Source organism: Lolium rigidum, chromosome 4 (genome assembly GCF_022539505.1).
Source record: "Lolium rigidum isolate FL_2022 chromosome 4, APGP_CSIRO_Lrig_0.1, whole genome shotgun sequence".
Classification (NCBI taxonomy): domain Eukaryota; kingdom Viridiplantae; phylum Streptophyta; class Magnoliopsida; order Poales; family Poaceae; genus Lolium; species Lolium rigidum.
In genome coordinates, this window is record NC_061511.1 from 37,640,157 (window position 1) to 37,668,035 (window position 27,879).

The following is a 27,879-nucleotide window of genomic DNA, read 5'->3' on the forward strand; positions in this document are numbered from 1 at the left end:
GGATGTCAAAACGGCGTTCCTTAATGGTGACATTGAGGAAGAGTTGTATATGGTACAACCCAAAGGTTTTGTCGATCCTAAAAATGCTGACAAGGTATGCAAACTTCAGCGTTCCATTTATGGACTGAAGCAAGCATCCCGGAGTTGGAACCGACGCTTTGATAAGGTGATCAAAGACTTCGGGTTTATACAGTGTCATGAAGAGGCATGTATTTACAAGAAAGTGAGTGGGAGCTACGTAGCGTTCCTGATATTATATGTAGATGACATATTATTGATTGGGAATGATATAGAACTATTAAGCAATGTAAAAGGTTATTTGAATAAGTGTTTTTCAATGAAAGACCTTGGTGAAGCAGCGTACATTTTAGGCATCAAGATTTATAGAGATAGATCAAGACGCCTAATAGGGCTTTCACGAGTACATACTGGACAAGATTCTAAAGAAGTTTAGAATGGATGAAAGCAAGAAAGGGTTCTTGCCTATGTTGCCAGGTAAGGTCTTGAGTAAAACTCAAGGTCCAGCTACGGCAGAAGAAAGAGAGAGGATGAACAAGATCCCCTATGCCTCGGCAGTAGGCTCTATCATGTATGCCATGCTGTGTACTAGACCGGATATCGCACATGCTGTTAGTTTGACCAGCAGATATCAAAGTGATCCAGGAATGGAACACTTGGACAGCGATCAAGAATATCCCGAAGTACTTGAAAAGGACTAAGGATATGTTTCTTTGTTATGGCGGTGACCAAGAGCTCGTTGTAACCAGTTACACCGATGCAAGTTGGAACACTGATCCTGATAACTCTAAGTCTCAGTCTGGGTACGTGTTTATATTGAATGGTGCTGCAGTAAGCTGGATGAGTTTCAAGCAGTACACGGTGGCGAAGTCTTCAACTGAATCTGAATACATAGCGGCTTCGGAGGCTTCATCGGAAGCGGTATGGATGAAGAGGTTCATTGTTGAGCTTGGTGTGGTTCCTAGTGCATTGGACCCATTAGTAATCTATTGTGACAACATGGGTGCCATCGCCAATGCACAAGAACCAAGGTCACACAAGAAGCTGAAGCATATCAAGCTGCGTTTTCATTCGATTCGCGAGTACATCGAAGATGGTGAAGTAAAGATTTGCAAAGTACACACGAGATCTGAATGTGGCAGATCCGTTGACTAAAGCTCTCCCTAGGGCAAAGCATGACCAACACCAGAATGCCATGGGTGTTAGGTACCTTACAATGTAATCTAGATTATTGACTCTAGTGCAAGTGGGAGACTGTTGGAGATATGCCCAAGAGGCAATAATAAAGTGGTTATTATAATATCTTTATGTTTATGATAAATGTTTACATACCATGCTATAATTGTATTAACCGAAACATTGATACATGTGTGTTATGTGAACAACAAGGAGTCCCTAGTAAGCCTCTTGTATAACTAGCTTGTTGATTAATAGATGATCATGGTTTCGTGATCATGAACATTAGATGTTATTAATATCAAGGTTATGTCATTAGATGAATGATATAATGGACACACCCAATTAAGCGTAGCATATGATCACGTCATTAAGTTGTATTTGCTATAAGCTTTCGATACATAGTTACCTAGTTCTTCGACCATGAGATCATGTAAATCACTTATACCGGAAGGGTACTTTGATTACATCAAACACCACTGCGTAAATAGGTGGTTATAAAGGTGGGATTAAGTATTCGAAAAGTATGAGTTGAGGCATATGGATCAAGAGTGGGATATTGTCCATCCCGATGATGGATAGATATACTCTGGGCCCTCTCGGTGGAATGTCGTCTGATTAGCTTGCAAGCATGTGACTTGGTCACAAGAGATGACATGCCACGGTACGAGTAAAGAGTGCTTGTCGGAGACAAGGTTGAACAAGGTATGGAGATACCGATGATCAAACCTCGGACAAGTAAAATATCGCGTGACAAAGGGAATCGGTATCATATGTAAATGGTTCAATCGATCACTAAGTTATCGTTGAATGTGTGGGAGCCATTATGGATCTCCAGATCCCGCTATTGGTTATTGGTCGGAGAAGAGTCTCGACCATGTCTGCATAGTTCACGAACCGTAGGGTGACACACTTAAGGTTTGATGTCGTTTAAGTAGATATGGAATATGGAATGGAGTTCAAATGTTTGTTCGGAGTCTCGGATGGGATCCAGGACATCACGAGGAGGTCCGGAATGGTCCGGAGAATAAGATTCATATATAGGAAGTCATTTTCTAGGTTTGAAAATGATCCGGTATTTTTCAGGAAGGTTCTAGAAGGTTCTAGAAGAGTCCGGAAGAAATCACCATGGAAGGTGGAGTCCTAGGGACTCCACCCACCTTGGCCGGCCAGCCTAAGGGAGGAGGAGTCCCAGGTGGACTCCTCCCCATGGTGGCCGGCCACCCCACCAAAGGAAAGGGGGGAGTCCCACTCCCCCTAGGTTTGGCCATATGGAAGGTTTTGGAGTTGGGGTCTTATTCGAAGATTTTGACCTAACCCTTGGGGATCCACCTATATAATGAGGGAGAGAGGGAGGGGGCAGGACACACCTTGGCCGCACCACCCCTGCCCCCCTTTGGCCGGCGCCCCAGCAGCCCTCTCTCCCCAAACCCTAGCTGCCCCCCCTCCTCATACTTCTCCCACAGCGCTTAGGCGAAGCCCTGCCGGAGATCTCCACCACCACCGCCACCACGCCGTCGTGCTGTCGGGATTCCGAGGAGGATCTACTACTTCTGCTGCCCGCTGGAACGGGGAGGAGGACGTCTTCATCAACACCGAACGTGTGACCGAGTACGGAGGTGCTGCCCGTTCGTGGCACCGTCAAGATCTTCTACGCGCTTTTGCAAGCGGCAAGTGATCGTCTATATCCACCATGAGATCTGATCTCGTTAACGCTTTGCGATCTTCAAGGGTATGTTGATCTTCACCTCGTTGCTACCATCTTCTTGATTGGATCTTGGCTTGTTGTTCGTTCTTGCGATAGGAATTTTTTTGTTTTCTATGCTACGATTCCCAACACCTGAAAGGGTATCTTTTTAGGGTATATATGGCACCATGCGAAGGGGGAGGCGAGATGATGGTCGAGGGCCAAACAGGCCCTAGTGGCACGCCACTTAGCCTCGTTTGCGCCTCTTGTAGTTGATGCTTTGGGTGGAACCATTGAATTAAGGTTTATGTCCAGATTGTTGTTCATCATTATATCACCTCTGATCATGATCCATATGATGTCTCGTGAGCAGTTCGTTTAGTTCTTGAGGACATGGGAGAAGTCATGATGTTAGTAGTGGAACTATGTTGAGTAATATGCAATGATTTGATATTTAAGTTGTGGTGCTATTCTTCTAGTGGTGTCATGTGAACGTCGACTACATGATACTTCACCTTTATGGGCCTAGGGGAATGCATCGTGTACTTGGCTACTAATTGTGGGGTTGCGGGAGCGACAGAAATCCAAACCCCCGTTAGGAAACCGGTGCACGAGAGAGTGTAGGATCTCAAAGTTTAAGGCTATGGTTAGATTTATCTTAATTACTTTCTTGTAGTTGCAGATGCTTGCAAGGGGTATAATCACAAGTATGCATTAGTCCAAGTATGGGGTAGTGCATTAGCATAGGTTCACCCACACAACACTTATTAAACCAATGAAGATTATTTAGCTATGTGAAGCGAAAGCACTTGACAAAATTCCCATGTGTCCTCAGAAACGTCTGGTCATCATAAGTAACACAACCGGCTTGTCCTTTGCTCTAAAAAGGATTGGGCCACTCGTTGCAATTATTATTATTGTCTTTTATTTACTCGTATTTAATTTACCTGCAATACCGAATACCCCTGCAAACCTGTTTGTTAGTGTTTACAGTGAATCCTTGATCGAAACTGCTCGTCAACACCTTCTGCTCCTCGTTGGGTTCGACACTCTTATTTATCGAAAGTACTACGATACACCCCCTATACTTGTGGGTCATCACTTCCCGGAGAGAAAGCGCGTGGGGCGGGTATATGGAATACGTTGTGTTGGTGTTCTTCTATCGGTGTGCATGGGTTTCCCTCAACCCTATTTCGCGCCCCCTGTACCTGCATCACAAAACGAAAATCCGTTTCGGCACTCGGAAAATGAAAAGCAGGTTTTCCGTGGCCACGATGGCAAAACCCCGCACAAACTGTTGATTGTCGTCCCAGGGCACACACATGTGCGTTGTATGGCCTCGTTCCAGCAAACTATGCATGTCCATTGGCTATAACCTAGCCCATTTGACCTAAAATCCATATGATTCCGTAGGTGATAGCTCATTTCGTAAATGGTTTTCGGAATAGCTGCCGTATTCCAAGTTTGAATTTTTTCCTCGCATAAAATGATGCCTCGCAAAGGTCTCACATTTTCTGATTTTTTAATTAGTTGTGCTCAAAATGGGACGCACTAAATGCCCCATTTCACCGCGTCGAGTGCGACGGTGCTCCTGTTGGGAGGGCGACCTTTGCTGCGCCGATCACCTCGAAGCCGCGCAAGCTAAGGTTAGGGAAAGCCGTCCTCTCCGTGTCTGAGCCGCTCAGTAGGACGGAGCCATCGTAGCCTTCAAGAGAAAGAACCACACGGCCGGACGAGGGGCAGCATTGTGAGCCATGCAGCTACTCTAGTCTAGTTACCGTTCAAGAAATGGATATATTCTAGGTACGAAGCAGTCCTGAAAAAAGAGGCATATGAGCCCGGCCTTCTTGCCGGCGGTGGCTTTCTCCACGGCCTCCCTCACGATCTTCTCCGCCTAAGGCACCTGCCTTTGAGCGTATAGTAGCTGACCAGCCCAGGGGCAGGGTTCGCCGGAGGATAATAAGCCGGCGGTCGGAACAAATAGGGCAGGTTGGGATTCGGGCGTGGGAAGCCGTAGACGACGTAGACTGCAAATTCGCAGGACAGTGCGCCGACCAAAGACGTTATCACGGCGAGAAGGGCAAGTTTGGCCATCCTCCTAGCTACTGCTCGGGTCAGCTAGCTGCTCCTTGTGTTTGCTCGAGAGTCGAGAGAAGAGAACATGGGGTGAAGCAAACTTGCTGTTTTGCATGTGTATTTATAATCGTGCAGATGACTTTTGCAGCCGATGTTGGTTGGTTTGTCAACTGGCCAGCAAGGGAACACACACATGGCCATGGTCGACCGTACACCGACTTCTTCTACGGTACCATCATCCTTATTCTATAGTTCGAAACTAGAATTTTAGTTTTTGCGTAGAACTTCGGGAGCTTTTTATTCGATAGAGATTCCGGTACACTCGTCCGCTGTTTACAAGAAAAGGAGGACTTTCATCCATCCAACTACTCGTCAGCTCCAAAGTGCAAGCGAACTTAGCACATATAGATGGAATGAATTATTAGCAGTACGACTAATATGTTTAATGGAAAAAGATTGAAAACCAAAACTATGCTCCCCAACTTCATGCAAGATTGGTGCCACCAAACAACGATCAGTATATATGACGCGAAGACCAGATCGAGGTTTACTACCTCTAAGCTATCCATCTCCACCATAACATGAGAAAAGCCTCTCAACTTCGCAAAGATAACTCCGTACCGAACAGCAAGAACTTTTTGTCATGGCAACTGACGGGAGGAAGGGCAGGGGAGGGACTTGTTGCCGGCGGCAGGAGGCAGTGGAATGTCCGCGCTCGAGGCATCGTGTCTTTGAGACAGTGAAGAGAGCGAAGCTGTAAGTGTGGAGCGATGAATTGACTATGTGTGTGTTTCAAGGTTCATGTTAACGATTTAAAAAAACATTAAGGTTAGACACAATTTTAAGTTTTTAAACCCATTTACTTTAAAACCCGAGTTTTAAAAATGTGAAGGTTTTTATATGCTGGTTAGTTTTCAGGTAGTAGTTTCCAATTGAGAACTAACCCGCCTATAATTTTTTTGTAATCACATATGTCATCTTGTATTCTTGTGTGCTTTTGGGAGTTAAAAATCCGTTTGATTTATGATACTGAAATTAAGAAATGAAGATATTTACGGTTTTCCACTCTATGTTACCTTCATACTGCTAGTGGTTAGATGATATTTTCTACTTTAATCAGAAATGATGGTTCTTATTTACCATCATATTTTCGATAAAGGAAATATATTAATATCGAGAGATACCAACTACACCCAACCTCTGCAACGACGCAATACCCTAATGGTAGATGCACACATCCGAAAAAGAAAAAAAATACTAAGAAATAAAAAGTCCCGCTATGGTATTCCAGCGCTAGAAGCAACAATACATCCACCACCAAAATAACACCTGAGCTCCAGACACTCTAAAAGCAACGCCCCCAAGAAGTATATCAATAGATTAATTCTGTTTTAATTAACTAAAAATTACCATGGCATTTTTTATTTCACTTTACATAATAAGTTTAATAGTGGAGATCATCTTCAAATATGTGGCTATTGCAAGGTCAAGAACTTGTTACTGAATTACACTTAAGTATTTATATGGCATTTTGATGGGCCCTTTCGGTAAAATGTTCGTACAATGGTGTTCTTTTACAACGAAAATCAGAGGACGAAAATACAGGGTTGGAGGAAGAGCCTAAGACAAGTGTTAGAAGAAAAGTCTCCGTATCACAACAAAATAGAAAGTGAGCGAGTACACCGGGTCAATCATGGATTGGGAGAGAAGAAGAGTAGCGCATCATGGGGTACGGAGTGGCGAGGGAAATAAGGAAGCACACATCCCTTGAACAGAGGAGATGGCGCGTCAGTGACAAATAGTTTGTCGAAAATTGATTACTGCGAACTCAAGATATCACCATTTGGAAAGAGGAAAAACTACGAAGTGCTTCTTGCAGATAATTAATCATGATGCTACTTCGTAGCAATAGAGGAGCATTTTCTTTACACGTGAATTTTCATGCGTGTTTATGCAAATGTACGATAATAGAAACTATAGAGACCCATGGCAATGCATGTGCATTCAACTAGCAAACTCAAAGACGGGAGCAACAAACTAAGCGTTGACAAGCATATACAATAGAGATTAATAGATCGATCTAACTCATTAATCACATTAAATAAGAATGCCTACGTTGGAGGTAGTGGTCAAACAAGAATTACGAATGCATGGTTCAAATGTATGAATGAATAAACTAAAAAGGTTGACCAGAAGAGAACACCAAAGAGCAGGATACCAGGGAACATTATTAATTCTGATTTTCTGACTAGTCTAGGGTGTAAGTCAAGATGGCCAGATGATCAACCGGCGGTGTAGCTAAGTAGGGCACTAACTAATAAGGCCGGGGCCTAGGGCTTGTTGATGAAGGCGCACGTGCTCCTGATCTCGCCCTAGGCGCTGGTCTTCACCCCGATGTATCCCATCTTCACCATGGCATCTTCGAAGTCATGGTTCCACTGGATTGGGCCTAAGAACTTGCCACGGAAAAGGGGGCGTTTACCGGCATAGAACTCCACCAAGCCCTCGGTCTCCGTGGTCGTGGTGAGCGACGCGTCGGAGTTGAAGAGCACGTTCCGGCTCAGGACGTTCGTGTAGTACTGGATGTCCAGCTTGTCGGGGGTGATAGCATCCTGCAACACGTTTACGCTGCCACCCGCGCTGCAGGTTCCTGTCAGTTGCTGGGCGAGCTTGGGCTCCATGGCAGTGCTAGAGTTGGCAGCCGGCGGGAGACGGTCGGGGAAGGAGGAGCAGTCGGAGCGCCCGATGGAGTGCGCGCCGGAGAGCACGACCATGTCGTCCTGGCTGAGCCCCTTGGCGGCGAACATGGCCGTAGTTAGGTTGAGGTCCCCGAAGGGCGGTGGCAGGTGCTGGAAGGTATCGGCGGCGCGCGATACTTTCCCATCGTAGCGGCCGGCCGGCACGCGGTAGTTGATCCTGCCGCTGCTAAGGCTGTAGCTGGCGTCGCGGCCGGCAAAGGCGACGACGTCGGCGCAGGAGACGACGCCCGGGCAAGCCGTCTCCAGGGCGGCCTTTGCCGCGTCGATCACCTCGAAGCCGCGCAGGCTGAGGTTCGGGAAAGCCGTCCTCTCCGTGTCAGCGCCGCTCAGCAAGACGGAGCCGTCGCAGCCCTGAAGACCAAGAACCACACAGCCGGACGAGGGGTAGCATTGTGAGCCATGCATGCACGAACCATGAAACGAATATATACTGCAAGAAATGGATATATTGTAGGTACCTGGACGAAGCAGTCGTGGAAGAAGAGGCGTATGAGCCCGGCCTTCTCGCCGGCGGTGGCTTTCTCCACTGCGTCCCTCACGATCTTCTCCGCCTGAGGGCACCTGCCGTTGTGGGTGTAGTAACCGACCCTGAGCCCAGGGGCAGGGCTTGCCGGAGAAAAAAACGGTGGGAATGGAAATGCAAAAGGCATGTTGGGATTCGGGCGTGGGAAGCCGTAGCCGGCATAGACTGGAAATTCGCAGGACACGGCGCCGAGCAAAGAGGCGATCACAGCGAGAAGGGCAAGCTTGGCCATCTTCTTCCTAGCTACCTGCTCGTCAGCTCGGGTCAGCTAGCTGCTCGCTCGAGACTCGAGGGGAGACAAGATGGGATGAAGTAAACTTGCTGTTTTGCATGTGTATTTATAATCCTGCCGGCCTGACTTTTGCAGCCGATGTTTGTTTGGTTTGTCAACTGGCCAAGCAGGGAACACACAAGTTGATGTGCGTGCCACATGGCCATGATCAAACATACGGCGACTTCTTCTACGGAGTACCATCATCCTTCATCTATAGTTGGAAACTAGGAAATGATGAGGCATATAGAAGCCGCTAATTAATTAGCATGTAGTAGTACGTACTACAGTAGGATATATATGTGTACTGAAATAGGGGTGGTCACATTTTTCACTAGTTAAGTACATAATGAAATAATCTAACTTAGATTCCTGCCGCATGTGCCTGCGTGTGTGGACCGAGCGCACGTACATACTACCTGCGTCTCAAAACTTAAGGCTTATATTATTTTTAGAAAGTCAAACTATATCAAGTTTGACTAAGTTTTTACCAACAATTATTAACATGCAAAATACAAAATTAATATTATTAAATAGATAATAAAATATATTTTCGTATGGTATCTACGAAATATTATATTTGTTGATAGATTGTTCTATTAGTTTGGTCAAATTTTACTTGGTTTTACTTTAAAAAAAAATATAAGCCTTAAGCTTTGGGATGGAGGTAGTATATACATACTTCTACAAATAATATGGAAAATGTGCATATTCATATGCTTCACTTACCGTGGTTTTGTTACTCCCTCCGTCCTGGTTTATAGTCATGCGTATGTTCTAAGGTTATTAATTTAATCGATATAATATAAATTATATAACACAAAAACTATACCATTAGAAAATATAACATCTAAAGTTTTTAATAATATATATTTTGTAATATATAACCCATATTAAGTTGGTCAAACTAACGATCTAAAATAAGCGGAAGCCTGATAAACTAGGATAGAGGTAGTAGGCTAGTTATAATGGAAAGTAAATCACTATCATACATGGTTGCATTAATTAGCTTATTGATAGATTTTTTGAAAAATATGATGTTACGGTAACTAGCTTAGTTACTATATCATCATCTCTTCTCATTAATTGGTTACCACATCAGTAAGTTTGTTGAGTTGAACTCTAAGTTACTCCTAAAGTTGCTTGCAGTATGAATAATCTTAGAGCGAGTATAATAAAATCTAGTCAGCGGGCTATAGCTTTGGCACATCATTTAAATCCTATGTAAAAAAGAGTGACAGGATGAGAGAGAGAGAGTCAAGCGGACTCTTCTTCTACCGACGACTTTTGTCAGTCAAATAAGGAACTTATTATATGATTGGGCTTTACAATGGCTCTAGATTATATGACCTGGTCATATAGCCAGCATCGGCTGTCTTATTAATCTTGCTCTTAGATGTATGAACTTTCAGAGCGTCTGTATCATTAACGGTTTACTACCACCTTTCTAAAATAGTCTACATTTTTGTATCAAATTCTTTTTTCTACATTATAGCTTCAAAATATGTTCTGAAATAATCTACATTCTAACATTTAGTCAACAACAACACTGAATACGAAATGGTTTTGCTCTTTTTATATTGAACGTTGTTATTTTTAATGTAGTTTGGATTGGTTGTTCATATATCTAAGTAATACTAATAAATTCAATACTAGTTTGTCTCATTTTTTCTAAAATATAGATTGAATCATAACAGAGGGAGCATCCTATTACTCTGTCGGGTTTTTATTTAAATTTATTTGCGTTTTGGACACAACCACACTCAACATGCATATCCCCACCCGCAATTCGGAACATACTAATGCTGAGTGATTTGTCTACTTACTCGTCAATGATAAAAGAAAATGAAATGAAGTGAAAATACTCTAGATATTAGTTCAGAGTCCTACCTTTCAGAGTGAAAACCCAAAGTCTGGCCTTAACTCGTTGTGACTCGCAATAACCTTGTTGGAGGCATTATTTTGAGAGCGGGGACTATCTTCAGGGTGAAAACCAAGATCTTTGATCGGGCGACGACGGCGCTGGTGCACTGTTCTCTTCTTGGAGGTGTCATCTTTGGAGAGTCTGTATTTCAGGTGTTTTCTTGGTGGTGGATGTATTACTATTGCTAGGCCTGTGATATTGTAGCGGGACATTTGTTTCTTAGTTTTCTTTTCTCTTTTTTAGATGTGTGCATTCGTACAGCTATTGGGGTGTTGCGTTGTTGCAGAGGCTAGATATAATTGGTATCTTTTGATTTTAATATATTCTCTTTATCAAAAAAGATATCAGTTCTCGTATAATAGTGTTTGCAAGTGAATAATATTTTTGTTTTCATTGTCACCGTCAAAGTTTGCAAGAACAGTACTAGCTGTACTAGTATTATTTAATTGGTTGTGTGCATGTATTATACAGCTAACCCCTCCATCGTACTCCCAAACAATAAATGCATGTGCAACCAGCTAGTTAACAAACGGCTGATGCATTGAAGTTTCCCGGCATTGCATGGAACTAATATAACTACCTGTTGGCACATTACGATATTTGATATTACCGCACACAGTTAGCAAGGCCGGGCCTAGGGGTCGAACAGGTCAACCAATTTTTAGTGGCCCAAATTTGTTTGACTTTGAAAAATATATTTAGCTAATCGGTAACAATGTGCTCCTACAAGAATACACTGTGGTTCGAAATCTCAGCAGTGCTATAATTTTAGCAACAAAAAAATTCTCTAGCCAATTTAGATGAAAAAAAGGAGAACTTGGGAGGCAAAGGCATGACTTACTCACCAAAGAAGAACGGAAAAATAAAGCTATATACCACAATAGATGTTTTGTAGTAGAACCGCTCCACGAGCCCTTCTTTTTTGGTTCATCCATCCATTCTCTTGTATATATTATATATGTATCTATACCAATATAAATAAAGGCCCAGAGGGCGCAGACCCATAAGATCTGAGCCATCCAATCTTCATCCAACGCATCATGTATCACTAGTGTTTGGTGCTAAAACACATTGTCAGTTGAACCATCACCATCTTCCTAGCTAAAGAGATCTCTCGTCGCCCATCTCCAGGTTTTCCGAACCATCACCACACACCAAACCCCCTCCCACGTCACCACCCAGTGCCTGTAGCCGTTGTTGTAGATCCCATCACCCCTGCCCCGCAACTCACCCTACACCCGATCCGACGCCCGTCGTGCCTCGCCTTCTCCTACCCACCCGCCACCATCACATGCACCATCCGCTCGATATGCACATGATCCCCTAATTCACGGGAACTACACGGAAACTGTTTCACTCAATTCTTAAATAGATCTCTTCCTCGTGAGTTCTACGAATCTCGACGAATCCCGCTCCAGCGCTCCGCCTCGCACTCTTCCCCTGCCGAGCGCTACGGCTTCATCGCCGCTGTCGCATCGCCACCTCGATGAAGTGCCTGCCCACCGCCTCCGCCACGTTGCACGCCACCACACGAGGATGCTCGCCACCTCTGTCGCCGCAACCCTGACCGCTGCTTCTCTATCCCGATGACTGCCACTCTAGCATGCCCTTGCCCGCGCTATTACATGCGCCCCCGCCCACCAAGATGGCAAGATCCAGTATCCAAAATGCATCCTTGAGGCATGAGATGTATCCGGGAGTTCAGGTCCGTATATATTGGAGACAGTGGAACACTTTTTAGACCAATATAAAACATACTAAAATACCTTTATACATTTTGGCCTCAGTTGGGCTACTTATGCAATATTTCTAAATTAGTTTAGATTTAGTATATTTCCCCAAATCAATTCAAGCAATGTCAGAAATGCACATAAAAGTAGTGTGTTCATCATAGAATATCGCAAGCCATTTCACTATTTAAATGAAAATGAAGAAGTCACATTATCTTCTCTCTTGTGAAACATGTGTTTATAAAATATTTGAACGAACACAAGAATTCAAAGAAAGAAGTCAATAGCTAGAGGGCATGATGCCCACAAGTATAGTGGATCGCTGAAATCTTCAATGGGAAGTATTACCCAAATTTATAGTTCGACTCAAGGGGAACAAAAGAATTCTAATACGACTTTACCAATTGAGACCTCACTCTCAAACACACATGTATATTAATAAACTCACAAAGCAAGTGGTGTTTTTATTACAGTTGATTCAAAGCAATAAAGACAAGTAAGAAACAACACTAGCAAATTTCTAGTTTTCACTCGAAGTAGTATTATGTAACTTTCAGTGGCTAATAGCGTAGGCATGAGATAGTAGTGGGGTGTTGTATGAATGATATTGATCATATAATGTAATCAAATTAACATAGCATCCATCTCTAATTCAGTTGTGTGTAGGTCCGTGGTCCAAATATAGTTATGCATACTAACAAAGAAAATTTGCATAACATCTTTTATCCTGCTTGCCCATTTTACTGGGGCCAACTTGGAACTACAAGTAATTAATGTCTATCCTTTAGAATAGCCCGGAACAAAGCATTAAGTTTCATGAACACGTAATATCCTCGACCTATCACATATTCCCCTTGTTTTTTCCTATCTGTCACCTTAGGGATTCGCAGGTTCACATAATAATAACTAATACACCTTGCAAATAGATACCAACCTCATATATATGATAAAGAAATATATGTTCAGTATTGAAATTATTTCACTCGGGCCCTAGTAACAAGCATTAAACATAGCAAAGGTGTACGAACAATCATACATGAATATCCTCAGGACAAACACCTCAAATCTCGATATATATTGATGATTACAAGATCAATCTCATCCAAACTCCATCCACCTCTTAGGACTACATAGAACTACTCACTAATGGTGATGGAGAGTGAGACCATGGTTATTGGTGATGACGTTGGTGACGGCGATGATGAAGAAGCCCTCGAAATCCGTCTCTCCAGGTTGGAGAGCAGGATCAATCTAACCCCCGAAACGAAGATCGTGGTCTCGGCGGTGCTCTATTCCGCGAAACGCTTCGTGCCCCTGAAAGGGTATCTTTTTAGGGTATATATGGAACCATGCAAAGGGGGAGGTGAGACGATGATCGAGGGCCAAACAGGCCCTAGTGGCACGCCACTTAGCCTCGTTTGCGCCTCGTGGACCCCCTCTTGCGATCCAAAGCTTCACGTCCCTTCTTTTGGTGAAAAACTTCCGTGGTATTTTTCCCGATTTTATTTCCTGCAAAAGCTGACAAAAACAAGACTTTTGCTAAAAACAACGTTAGATTCAGCAGTTTTATCCAAGTATGGTGAGATTCTAGAGCAAATCTTGGAGCAAAGTGCTTGGAAAAGTAGATACATTTGAGGTGTATCAACTCCCCGAAGATTAGCTTATTGTTTATCCTCAAACAACTCAAACGTAGTGCAAAAGTGATAAAAAACTTCGAGAAGAACTTTGCTCTATGCATGCATAATCAATTTAACATGGAAAGTATTCGATACATACATTTTTCAATGAATGGAAAAGTGTTACTAAATATCCACTATGTTCATGTTCCTCTATCTATGCATGGTGTTAAAGAGATATTATATGGAAACACTACTTGGACATGATTAATTGATAGTAGCAACAAACAACATCCTCACATCGCATTTGACTGAATCATTGCCAAGGTTTTTGAGACCTTTGATTCCTTCAATTGTTGACTAGTAATTTCATTATGCTTGCATTGCAGAACCAAATAATGGGAGGATGTTGTATCCTTCCAGTCCTTTAACATTCAAACTCTCATAGAAGACTCATTCATGAGTAAGTAGCTAGTATCTTTAGTTGACCATATGATAGAGTGGAAGTGGGTTAAGTGTTAGCATAATAGCACTTGGTTTGGCTTCGGGAACTTCTTAGTGTTATCCCTTTCTTTGACATCATCATAATAGCAGACTCATTGGGTTCTATCTCTTCTTCTCTTTCTTCTTTTCTCTTTTCTTTCTTTCTTTTTCTTTCTTTCTTTTTTCTTTCTTTTTATTTTCTCACATCTTTTATTTTTCTAAGTGGTGGCTCATTGGTTCAAAGGCTAGCAAGAGATTGGTTGGTCAACTAAAGATACTACTATCAGCTGACTTATGTATGCTTCAACGATGAGGTTTACTATTTAAAAGACACGACTGTCACAAAAACATCAACCTTCATATTTTAAAGACACGTAGGAATATAATTCATCATTGAATATACACCAAGTTCGCAATAACAAGCATAAGGGGATACTTATACTATTATTAAAAGGTATTATCTCTCAATCAAGTATAAGTAATATTCCTCAATAATATCTCGTTTGCATCATAAATAATGAGGAGAACAAAAGATAGTAAACATCTAATATTACTTCCCCAAGTATTGATGAAATTATGCACAAGTATTTGCCATCTTTAAATTCCATACATGAATATAGCAAAGGTGTCATACCTCTTTCATCAATCCTCACATAAAGATTCATCGTTGTTCTTCTTCCTCTCATAACTTGAACTGCGCAATATGCTCACATATAGAATTAAGAAATTTAAACTTGGTTCAGTAAAAGCATCTTATTCTTACAGCACAAATCTTCATAAAATGATGTCAATATGGTGGATCATGGTAGCTGGGATCCATATATATGTATAGCATTCATTTTGGATCATTTGCAAGTTCAACAAGACACTTATAGCGATGAAAATCAAAATCTGCCAACAAATTCTAGCAGCTATGCATCCAAGTTTTTCCCTCCTTAACCATCCCACGAATTTTTGTCAATTTTTGTGAGTGTGGAGGATGAAAAGTTGTAATTCATGCCAAAAAATTAGCCCAATCAGAGTTACAGGTGAAGAACTAAAAAATAAAATGTTGGGCAGCATCATGCAGATTTTGTTGCTCTCTTTTCATTGTTTTACTAAAATGAAAATATTTTTGGTTTTTTGGGTTTTTGTTAAAAGGAAACAACATGCAAAAGCAAAAGTAAAAATCTGTATAGGTTTTCAAATTGTAAACTAACAAGAACTACGATGCACTCAACTGAAATAAAGCTACCATGGCAATATACAATGGAGATGGGGGGAAGAATACATACTCCCCCAAGTTTGGGGTGAAGCTAGTAGCCAGGATAGTTGGGGTTCGGCCCCCAACTGTATGATCCATCTGCATGGAAGGGTCCTTGCTTCCCCCACTATGCCCACTCCGAAGGAGCGCCGTCATTCCCCCACAGGGAAGAAGATCCTTCCCCAGGGTGGTAGTCAGGTGATGCAGGTGCATTCCCCCAAATTTTCGGTGTTGGAGGTGCAGGCGCATACCATGCATCATGTGCAAGCGGTGCATGCTCATACCATGCATCCTGAGGTGGTGCAGGTACCTCCTCCAACACCTCTTGCTGGGGAGGTTCAGGAACCTCCACCTCCCATACATCATGGGATTGAGCTTCTTCCCATGCATCATTCATTGGAGCTTGAAGGGCTTCCTCCCATGCATGCTCTTCCTCCTCAATAATCCACTTATTTGATAACCTGTCAAATATTCAAGGCAAGAGAGCACAGTGAAAGTGAAAGTACCAAGCCTAACCATGTACTTATACATCACAAAGTCATTGTTCCACATTCTTATAATTTACATATTAAGCAGCAAATTGAAATCCAATAAATTTGACTCTAGGACTTCAAATCCTAAGTTTCTGAATTTTCTTTCCTCTTTAATGTGCTCACCGACCATGGTAGCAATATCTCCACCATAAAGAGGTTTAGATTCATTATGGGATACAACATATGACAATGTCCTAGGAAGAATTACACCCAAATTATACCCTTCCTTTGCACATCTCAACAAATAAATTATAGGACTAGTGCAAGCAGTAGTATTTTTCCTAGCTAGGAATCCCCTAACTAAGAACAAAGCAAAAAATTTGAGCCCGGGATGTTGAATATGAGTAAGTTTTCCTCTGCGGATGTCCAAAGGTACATCTACACTTATGCTCCTCCAGAATTCTCGGAGGACTTCATCAGAGTCACTGGGATTTCTTCCCAACTACCAACGTTTGGGACATCAATAGCTTTGCAAAATTCCTATAAGGACATGACAAACCTTTGTTGCTACATAACAAATTTAACATCAAATGTGCTAGGGATGCTTTTACCTTTCTTCCCTACCTTTTCCTTAGTGTGCACAAACCTGAAGGTCGCGACGAACTTGCGACTTATCTCCACATCAGTCTTGTACAGGGGGCTTGTGAATCCACTCAACATAGTTCTCTCCAGGAAGAAAGTGAAATCTTCATCTATGTGCAGCTCACTAGCATTATTGGGTCTTGACACCTTGTGGTGTGCACATGTGTAACATCCCAAGTTTCCAATAAAAGAAGAAAGAGAGAGTTCCAAAAAAAACCAAAAATTTGAACCAACAAAAACTTTTTCTCATCATATAGGACTATGCATGTAGCTCACCCTATTAATTATTTGATTGTGCATTTTGCCATGATGCTTGTTTATGTGTTTACACTTACTCTAAAACCCTAACCATGATCTCATGATCATCCAAATCCAAAAGAAAAGAAATGAGAAAAGAAAATATAAAAATCAACTCAACACACACATATGGCCTATGCCATTTTTACAAATCTTTAACCTCGACCATTTTGGTTTGCACCATTGGTTGTAAATGGATACTAAACACTTATTAACACTTTGGGAATCAAAGAAACTCAAATCAAACCAAATTTGAATCAAATTTGAGCTCACATGTGATTATGGTCACTTGTGCCAATTTCAGCATGATACCCACTTTGAGCCCCTGGTTTTTGAGATTTCACTTCTACACATGGCCAACTCTTTGCACCTCATCCAAGACACCATCAAGGAGAACAACTTTGCCCAAAACCATCACCCCAAACTCTGTCTCAAATTCAAATGAGAAGCAAGCCAAGTGGAGACTTTGAAACAAATTCATGATCATATGCAATATGTGATTTTGCATTTCAACTTCATTTTGACCACCACCACCACCAATATACTTCCAATAATATATGATTACAACCCACCAAAAAGATTTGCAAAATTCAAAAATAATTTTCTTTCGGGCATTATGTCAAACACCTTGTGGGCAGAGAGGAACTTAAGGCCCATGCTGAGTTTGGGCTTGGACCAGGTCCAACCCTGGCCACCTCTGCTGTCCTTGAGCATCACCTCACCACCCTGCACCGTTTCCCCCACTTGCCAAGCACTGGAGCTTGCTCATTTGACCAGAGCATGACCATGCCGTGGCATGGCATGGCCAGCTCGTGCCATCACCCTCACCTCTCCACTCCAGCCGGCTCCACCATGTCTAGCCACTCCCTCTCACTCTCCTGACCATGCCCAGCCTCAGCCTCGACGAAAAATCCCATCGCAACGTGTAGAAATCGACGTGGCCAGATGCGCCCAGACGTGCACACGCACGCTCTAGTGCGCGCACGGCGAGCACCCTGGCACGCCCAGAGCGTCAGCCGCCCGGCGCCCTCGCGTCACCTCCGCACTCAATCCCTGCGCCAGTAGACGCAGCACCTCACCCTGCACCGCCTGGACCTGGCCACTTGCCCGCGGGAACGCCGCAGGCGACGGCCACGACGAGGACTGTCCGCCACGGTGACGCACGCTCCCGTCAAGCTCACCGTCGCATCAGACCACCGTTTGCTGTTCCAAGGGCAGCGTGATGATCGCCAGGACACCAGCAACCAGACACGCCCATTCCTTGCGTCTTCACCGCCCTGGAACGATGACGCCATCGACGCCCTGCCAGCTCCGCCACGGCCACCCCTCGCCACTATAAAAAGAGCGCCCCTCCCCTCAATTCGAGCACACCCTCTGCTTCCCCTCCTCACACTGACTCACCTCGACCACCACACTTGCTCGATTAGCCCCCGTAGAGCTCGAATTGCAAGAACGCCGCCGCTCACCGTCGCTGAAGCTCGCCGAAGAAGGAGGCCTACCCAGACGATATCACTGCTACCAGACGCTTCCTCATCGTCGACAAGGTCGCTGCGCACACCTCCGACGACCGCCGGAGCTCCGACGAGCTCGCCAACCCCCTACCTCCGCCGCCCGTAAGTTCCAATCTCGCCGGAGACGATGACCCCTCTCAGCCGTCGATCGCCTCTCTAATCGCACGGCCCTTATTTCCCCGTACCGATTCGCTGAATCAAACGCGCTGACGCGTGGACCCCACCTGTCAGGCGGCCCGCTGCGTAAGACGCACTGCTGGGCCGGCCCGTTTTTCTTTTCCCCTCGGGCCCAATTCCTTTTCCCGCGCGAGCCCATTTATTCAAATTCAAATAATCCAATTCAGTTTGAATTCAATACTGGTTCCCTGTTTGAATTTAAATAACTTCAAATCCCCTGAGCCAAATTTAATGAAATTTATATATTTGGAAAGCTTGTGAAAAGCTCTATCCAACCCCACTGGTCTCACCTCAAACTTGTTTGGAGAATTAATGTGATAAAAATAACAAGGCAGGGCCTTTTTGAACTTCAAACATTTATTAAAAATCAACCAAAAATGCTTTTGAGTTGATTCCAACTCCTATAAATCACATTTCACTTGCACTAATTGTTTCTGCGAAAATATGCCATGCTTACTTTGAATGATCATGGCCTAGTTGAATTAAAGGACTATATGGCTATTTCTAGTCAAAGATATTGTCCAAAACTATTTAAAAATCACATGGGAGTTTCTCTCTCATTTAAATCTTGTCATGAACATTTCAAAATGAGATAGAGACTCTGGTCATGTAGGTCTCATATGAATTGTTTGATGATATTAAATCTTTACCATGATAGGATTAAATTGTATGAGGTGCTTCACCTCAATTAAATCATTTTCTTAAATGATAAGTATGAAGAGGTTGACTTTGGTCAACCTAGGTCATATATTATTCATGAAGGAAATTAAATGGTAATAAGATAAGGAGAGGAAATTATTGCTCTAAATAATTAAAAATAACACCTTAATTAGTATGAGAGGAAATTATTTTTCTTAATTAAGAAAACAAGTCCGCCCACTTAATAGTAAGGTGTGATGCTAGCTTAAATTGAGTGATTCATGTGTGTGTGCTTACTTTAGTACTTAAGTTTGGTATGATGATTGTATACCCCGTATTCGTATTTTAGACGCTAGTACCAAGGAGTACCAAGAGGAGGAGGAGGTCTACTTCCAAGAAGAAGAAGACCACTTTGATCAGTGCACCAACCAAGGCAAGCTAATATTCTTGCAAGTGCAAGGCTCTCAGGAGACAAGGCACCACTCCACTTTACCTTATGTTTAAATATTCCCATCCCAAGTTGGTACAATGCAAGTTTTTACTTGGTTTATTTAAAACCTACTTTTATAGTTAACTTTGGTCTAAGTATAGAGTAGAACAAGAGTATCAAACTTAGCCTAAGAAGTTTAAAAGTTAAGTAGCACTCCTCAAGACTAGTTGCCAGTACCAACAAATAAAATTGACTACTCTAGTGGGGAACATGTGACTTGGGTTTGAATTTGAAACCTTGGAATGATGAGTCATTCCATTGAATGATTTTTGAAGGAGAATATGACCAAGAGAAGATGGTGATTTTTGATAAAAGTGATATTGGTTTGGATGCGATACCTTTCCAATTTTTGAGTACCCCCACAGTACCTGATTATGGGTAGGGCTTAACTAGAAGTTTATGCATCTTAGTATGGGTTCCCTCTGAACACACATCATAGGGGTTATGCCGAGGCTGCCTCCGTTGTTGAGAAATGATGTGAATTGAGGTGAATGGTACGGCCAAGCCCTGTGCGGCTCCCAGAGTTGACAGCTTGGTCTCCACCGGGAGGCCAAGCTCATGGGGAGAGGTGCCTATACTAGGGTATGTAAGTGAAAGGTTATGGTTGATGATCCGCGTACTGAGTTACGATTATTCAGGGTTATCCCTGACGGATGAAATCAAATGTTGTGGCACAAGTGTGCAACCTCTGCAGAGTGTAAACCTATTCGAATAGCCGTGTCCACGGTTACGGACGGTTGGAAAGGCCATACTGTTCCATTGTCAGTGGTTTTCTTGAAAAGGGTTGATGATTTTGAACGGTGAATTTGATTTGAATCACAACTAAGTTGTGGGAATGACACTAATGTTCCCACTTGAGCTAGTTAGCACATGCGGAGTGGTTTACTAAAATGTTTCTCAACTAAAACTGGCTTTATGCAAAGAAACCTAGAGCTTAGCACCCCTTACTAAAATTGGTAGTACTTACACTAGTATTAGTTTGCGAGTACTTTGAAGTACTCACGGCTGTGTCCCCCGGCTATTCAAATGGCCGAATATGAAGAGGAGCAGCAATATGAAGACGACGGCCAGCAGGATGTCTACAACAACTAGGAGTTCTTCTGACGTCAAGCGTTGGCCTGTGGAATTATATAGTCCACTACTACTACGCTTCCGCTATGTAATGTGTTCGTTGATCAGTAGATCAACTATTTGTGTAATATTGGATCATGTGATCTACTTTTGTAAGACGATTATGGTTTGTAATGAATGATGACTTATGATATCCACTGTTATATCTCGCAACAACAATCTTCCTGGGATTGCGATGTATGGCATAATAGGCATCTGGACTTAAAAATCCGGGTGTTGACAAGTTGGTATCAGAGCTGTTGTTTGACCTTGTTGATCGCCAAAACCCACCGGCGGGCAGCGGCCTGTCAACACGGTAGAGCCGGGAAGAGCCTAGAGCTGCGGCTGGCTGAGACCCCTCCGAGCGACGGCCCGCAATGCTCTTCTGGTCACACGCGGCGATGCGAAGTGCAAGGGCGTGCCACCTGACCTATACCTGGTCGGGAAGGTGATGGGGATGCCTCGCTTAGTTCCCGCATGGCATACACGTAAACATTAAATACGAGCCTCGATCGGCTCTCAGGTTATCTCGTGAATCGGCTCAAAGAGCCGATCCACCCATGATCCGTACGGGGTGCACGAATACTTGGTGATCCCGCTTGATCAAGATGAAGCTAATTAGATCTACGACGATTTAGGGTTTTCACCGCATAATCGGATCATCCTACTCCGGGTTGGGCCTCGCGGCCACGCACGGTGCTCATAAGCCGATCCTAAACAAGGCCAAAAAACCAACAATGATGTTGATCCGCGGAACATCCTCGTTTAGGACTTGCGAACGCCACCCTACGTGCCACCGGATCCCCCCCCTTTGTAAGGCCTAACTATTGCAGATATTAAACTAATCCTTGCATAACAAGGAGCAATCGTAACGGATCAGATCTACTAAATAAAGAACAAGCAGGGTGCCGCCCCCACGCCTGAGATAGGCGTGAGGGCGGCTAGACATGCAAAGGTTGCACTACGTAAGCATGTTATACGAAGAACTATGCTAACCCTAACACATCTATGATAACTACGTTGCCCGCCATCAAAGACGCTTCAAGCACGGGCAACGCATGAACAACGTGGAGCTTGTGCTGCCTAGATCGCAAGATGCGATCTAGGCAAGCATGTCGCTACCCGATTGAAACCCTCGAGACGAAGGAGTTGGCGATGCGCCGAGATTGGTTTGTTTTTGGGGTGAACGTTGTGTTGTTGTTTATTCATAAACCCTAGATACATATTTATAGTCCAGCTGGACTTTCTAACGTGGGAATATCCCACCGTGTGCGATACAAACTCTATATCTTGATCTAAGATATAACCTACTACAATTAAAGATACACGGGCAAACTAGCCCAAATTCTCCGTGCAAGGCCGCTTCAGAGATCTTCCACGTGTAGTCCTCTAAGCCCATCTCTCTTACGGCCCACCTCTAGATTTGTCCAAAATCTGGTGATAACACATGCCCCCCTGGTTTTGGAAATAATTTTTCCAAAATCATTAAGCGTTCCTCCGTCGGGTCATGTCGTGGCAGAGCAGAGCTGTTGCAGTATCCGTTATCATTATGCCCTGTCTTCTCAGCTTCTCTGCAAAATTCGATAGCTCTGGCGTCATCTCCTTGGAAACTGTAATGACAGTAAATTTCCACCAGGCTCCTCATTATTTAACTGTGCCGATCGATTAGCTTTCTTCATCCCCTTCCTCTGTTCCAGCCATCGGCACCCAAAAAACCCTCTTCTCCCTCAGCAATGTCCTCCTCTTCCTCCTCCTTCTCAAACCTCTTCCCCCCATTCTCGCCAAAGAAGAACGAGGACAAACCTTCTTCCGAAGTGGACCCCCTCCCCTCCGATGATGAGAAGAAAGAAGGAGAAGTAGCGAAGGCCAAGACCTTCCCCTCCGCCAAGCTCCCGCTGAAGAAGCGCTCCCGCATGTGGGCGGACAGCGAGGATGAAGATGACGACGAAGAAGAAGAAGAGGAGGAGGAAGATGAATCTTCCTCTTCCGCCGGGTACCCGCCAACCAAGCGCTTCCGCTCCTGGGCGGACAGCGAGGACGATGATGATGACGAGGAGGAAGAGGCTCCGGCTATGGGCTGGGGTAGCAGCGACGAGGAGCTCCCCGGGAGCAGCGCCGACGACATCGACGGCGGTGACGACGAGGACAGCGACGGCTAGTAGAATAGGACTAGTAGTAGCAGTGCGCTAGGCACTAGATCCCTCTTTTGAGAGCCATCGGCTCTTTCTTGTAAAGCCGCTCCTCTGAATTAATGAAATTGTTCTTTTGATTCATCCTTCAATTGCCCCAATTTCATTCCTTCCGCCTGTCATATCAAGACCGATAGCAATGTATCGATTTTTTCTTCTTTTGGACGCCCATGAAGCTGGATTCTCATGTCGATTAGCTCGTAGGCCGAGAACTTCTCAATTTCGAGCTGCGATTTGGTATCTGACCATATTTTCTTCGCAATCCCTTAGCCGATGACCACTCATCGGCTATTTTGAGAATCCAATCCCTTTGCAGCGACAGGACAATCCAAAATCTGTAAAAGCCGACGGCCTCCCTTCCTGATTCCTCTCCATAGCTTCAGCAATCTTCTTTCGCGACCAGAACTGCTTCCAGAGAGGATCACGACGCAGAATCAACCGATGCAACTCCAATTGGTTTCTAAAGAACCAAATCTTCATGTAGTCCGTTGCCCCCCGAGTCTTCATCAAGGCGAGGACAATCGTGAGCCAACCACATGTGTCACCATCAGCCTCCGAATCGTAACGCAGAAACAGCCGATTCCATCAAAATCGGCTCTCTGAAGAACTTCCAGGGCGAGCTGCCCCCCGAGCTTTCATCAAGGCAAGAATACCGGCGAGGATGCATAAGTTGTTGATCAGCTTTCTTTCTACTGAACATCGACGTTGATGTAAACCCTTGAGCACATAGCCAGTAGGTCTTGGTCCTGTGCAACTGTACTAAAGTCGATGGCTGCGCATCGGCTTTGCTTCTGAAATTTTTTTTTATTTTGGCCGATTTTTCCTTAACCGGCCCCCAATGTTCCACTGCACGCATGTCTGCACATGTTTATCTGCATATGTTCATCTGACTATATGCCCCCCGAGCCGAATCCGCCGAACGACCGCAGATATCGGCTTTCTTGGTTAGTCGTGGCACCGTACTTGCACGTCGGCTTCGCAAAGACTTATGCTGACTTTCATCTCGCCGACGTGGCCACCGCCCGAGAGATCGTTGCTGACCACAAACAGAATATGTGCAGTAAGATAATTTTGGCCGATTGCTGGAATCGGCCTCCACCTTGCTCGTTCGATGAAGGTTTTGTAATGTCCCTCCATAAACTTTTGGGGCCGATCACAAGGATCAGCCTCGCACGGCTTGCTCATTGGTTTAATCTTGCTACTCGGTTAGGGCTGGATAAAACCAACCCAACCTCTCGACTTGACGCGCTCGCCGTCGTCCACCTTAAGTGCATCGTATAATCGTGGAACACTAAGCTCCGTCGGCAAGACAAACACCATGTTTGTGCCAGCCGATGTTTCATCATCGGCTTTCTTTTGTTTGGGACGCCACTCCATTCTTCGTGGACGACCCTCTTCATCCAGGGCTCGCTGAACCTTTGCGGCCAGATCAGGCCGTGCCTTCCTTAGCGTATGCAGGTATAACCTTTCGGCTTCCTCCAGGCCGCGCAACCGCTGAACCCTGCGTTTTTGTGAACGGCTGAGTCCGTCAGGGCACCACCTCGGACGGTGGCACCTGTCTTCTTCTTCTTCTAGTCCTTCGTCTTCGGAATCCTCAAGATCTGCCCAACGAAGTGACTCAAGACGTTTGCTTGGTGGTGGGAGAGGCCCTAAGCTGCTCAAACACAGACACGTTGGCTGCCTCCTTCTTCTTCTTGTGGCATTTCGGGCAATTGCCGATTGTGGGCAATCGGCTCATTCCTCGAATCCCAGCGAGTAGTCCGAAGAAAGGGCAGTCCCGTGTCCGGCGTTGTCATCTTGCTCCCTTGATGTGTCCGTGGCACGGCGCTCGTGCTCCTCCTCATAGCGATCCTCGCCGACGATGTCCTCTGGCTTCTCTAGCCAGACGATCTCCTTCATCATCATAGTTGGACCGTCGGCGTTGGTCATACTGTCTCACATATTTGTTGAGGAGGTGATCAGAGAGAGGTCGTTGATATCTTATATTCTTCACTTCTCCCTCTGTAACGTAGCGCTTGCCATCATGATGGAGCCGATCGCGTGGAGCGGCCTCCTCTGTATCCTTGCTATGAGCGCAGCTGCCCTCATCTCCATCTTTGCCGGAGTGGTTCCCGTGTCCTACCATGTTGATGCCGAACGTGGGACCTGGCCGGCAACTCTCGTGGTAGATGACTTCTACCATGTTAACGGCGGGGAAGGGCTGGGTGTCTACCTTCATGGCGTACTCGGTTGAAAATTAAACGCCCCTTCTCTATCGCCGCTTGGATGTGCCGACGCCACACCCTGCAATCGTTGGTGGCATGGGAAAGCGAGTTGTGCAATTTGCAGTACGGCTTTCCGTTTAGCTCTTGCGCCGTGGGGAACTTGAGACCTTCGAGAATCGTCAACCTGTTTCTCCTTGAGCAGGAGGTCGAAGATTTGTTCGGCCTTGGTCACGTCAAAATCAAATCCCCCGGGCGGCCCCGGTGGCTTTACCCATTTGCGGGACACAGGGGTTCCTCCCCGAGTCCATTCAGCCATCGCTACTTCTTGGTCTCCCGCAGTGCACTTCACCTTCCTCTCGTATCGACCATGACTATCGCACGCTTGAACTTGTCTTGGTACAGGTTTGGGTGGCGCTGTTCATATGCTCGATAGTTTCTGAACCATGTGCGCCGCCGAGGGATAATCTGCTTGGGAGGCCATGTCCTTGAGCTGTGTTGCAAGGCCAGCTACCGCCAACTCGATCGCTTCCTTTTCAGCTTATACGAACCGAATAACATCGGTTCCTAAGATTCCTCGAAGCTGCTGGATGTACTCGTCACCGTTTCTCCGCGCTTCGACGTAGTTGTGCTAGATCGGCAATGCTAGACTCGGAAGCTTCGAATGATATTGCATATGGAACTGTTCTTCCAATTGCTTCCAAGACTGGATGGAGTTTGCCGGCAAAGAGGTATACCATCCAAAAGCCGATCCCGTGAGGGACCGTGAAAAGAGCCTCACACGTAGCTGATCCGACACCGAAGCCGGTCCTAGTTGCGCCAAATATCGGCCGATGTGCTCGATGGAGCTGGAGCCATCCGATCCACCGAATTTGGAGAAGTCGTGGAGCCGATATTTAGGTGGCAGCGGGATCATCTCGTACTCGTCGGGGTACGGCTTAGAATAGCCGATTGCCCTCCTTTTCGGCATAATGCCGAACCGGTCTCTCGCATGGTACCGATCCGATCCGCCGTGCTGGCTGCAGGAGATGCACTCTGAAGATTCGCCGGGGTGGCGTACTTAGCCAGCCATGTTTGCTTTTCCAGCTCTGAGCCAACTGCAGGAGCTGGGCTCTGGAGTTTCGTCGGGGTGGCGTACTTAGTTAGCCACGTCTGCTTCTCAAGCTCTGTCGCTGACGTCCCTCCTGTCTGCGCCGGAGTCCCTGACGTTGTGGCCTGGTTTGAGAGTGCCCAGTTGCCACAATCTGGCACATACGTGCACGCGTATCCTTGAGGGATCTCCTTAGGCGCCTCAGCCAAGAACTCGGTAGTCACTAGGGTCACCACCGATCTTGTAGACGACGAATGCCGGTGTAGCCGGCACTTCAGTGGTGCCGCCAACGCATATGGCAGCGGTGGACGGGACCGGAGTGGCAACTCTCCTTGGTGCGTCCCGAGAGCTGGTCCCGACGGCGAGTACCGGTGGCTCATGATCTCTCGGATCACGCGCGAGCGAGACGCTCCAACACGTTGACCAAGTTTTCGAGTGGCGGTGTAGCGAGTGAGCCACCAAGTAGTTGATCTCCCGCCGCAGGCCCCGGTGCGTTCCTCCGACGGGGCGCAGAGATCTATCCCATCGAGTGCACCTTGTGGTGAGAACCCCTTCCATCCGATGCCATGGGTACGGGTTCTTCGAAAAGAGCCGATGAGGTCGGCTTCGAGGGTGGCCTTGATCTCGTCATGTTTCTTCTTGAGCTCAGCAGGCAGCTCCTCGTAGGTGACTGGCGTGCCGTCCGTCGCCATCTCAGATGTAGATGGCGATGTGGTTGATGTAGACGATTGTCCCACCGGGCGTGCCAGAATGTGTTGATCGCCAAAACCCACCGGCGGGCAGCGGCCTGTCAACACGGTAGAGCCGGGAAGAGCCTAGAGCTGCGGCTGGCCGAGACCCCTCCGAGCGACGGCCCGCAATGCTCTTCCGGTCACACGCGGCGATGCGAAGTGCAAGGGCGTGCCACCCGACCTATACCTGGTCGGGAAGGTGATGGGGATGCCTCGCTTAGTTCCCGCATGGCATACACGTAAACATTAAATACGAGCCTCGATCGGCTCTCGAGTTATCCCGTGAATCGGCTCAAAGAGCCGATCCACCCATGATCCGTACGGGGTGCACGAATACTTGGTGATCCCGCTTGATCAAGATGAAGCTAATTAGATCTACGACGATTTAGGGTTTTCACCGCATAATCGGATCATCCTACTCCAGGTTGGGCCTCGCGGCCACGCACGGTGCTCATAAGCCGATCCTAAACAAGGCCAAAAAACCAACAATGATGTTGATCCGCGGAACATCCTGTTTAGGACTTGCGAACGCCACCCTACGTGCCACTGGATCCTCCCCCTTTGTAAGGCCTAACTATTGCAGATATTAAACTAATCCTTGCATAACAAGGAGCAATCGTAACGGATCAGATCTACTAAATAAAGAACAAGTAGGTGCCGCCCCCACGCCCGAGATAGGCGTGAGGGCGGCTAGACATGCAAAGGTTGCACTACGTAAGCATGTTATACGAAGAACTATGCTAACCCTAACACATCTATGATAACTACGTTGCCCGCCATCAAAGACGCTTCAAGACGGGCAACGCATGAACAACGTGGAGCT

At 45.4% G+C, this 27,879-nt stretch overlaps 1 pseudogene; it reads right to left on the reverse strand.

Moving 5' to 3' along the window:
- Positions 1 to 7,287: 7,287 nt before the first annotated feature.
- On the reverse strand, positions 7,288 to 8,471 carry LOC124646919 (annotated as a pseudogene).
- Positions 8,472 to 27,879: the final 19,408 nt, after the last annotated feature.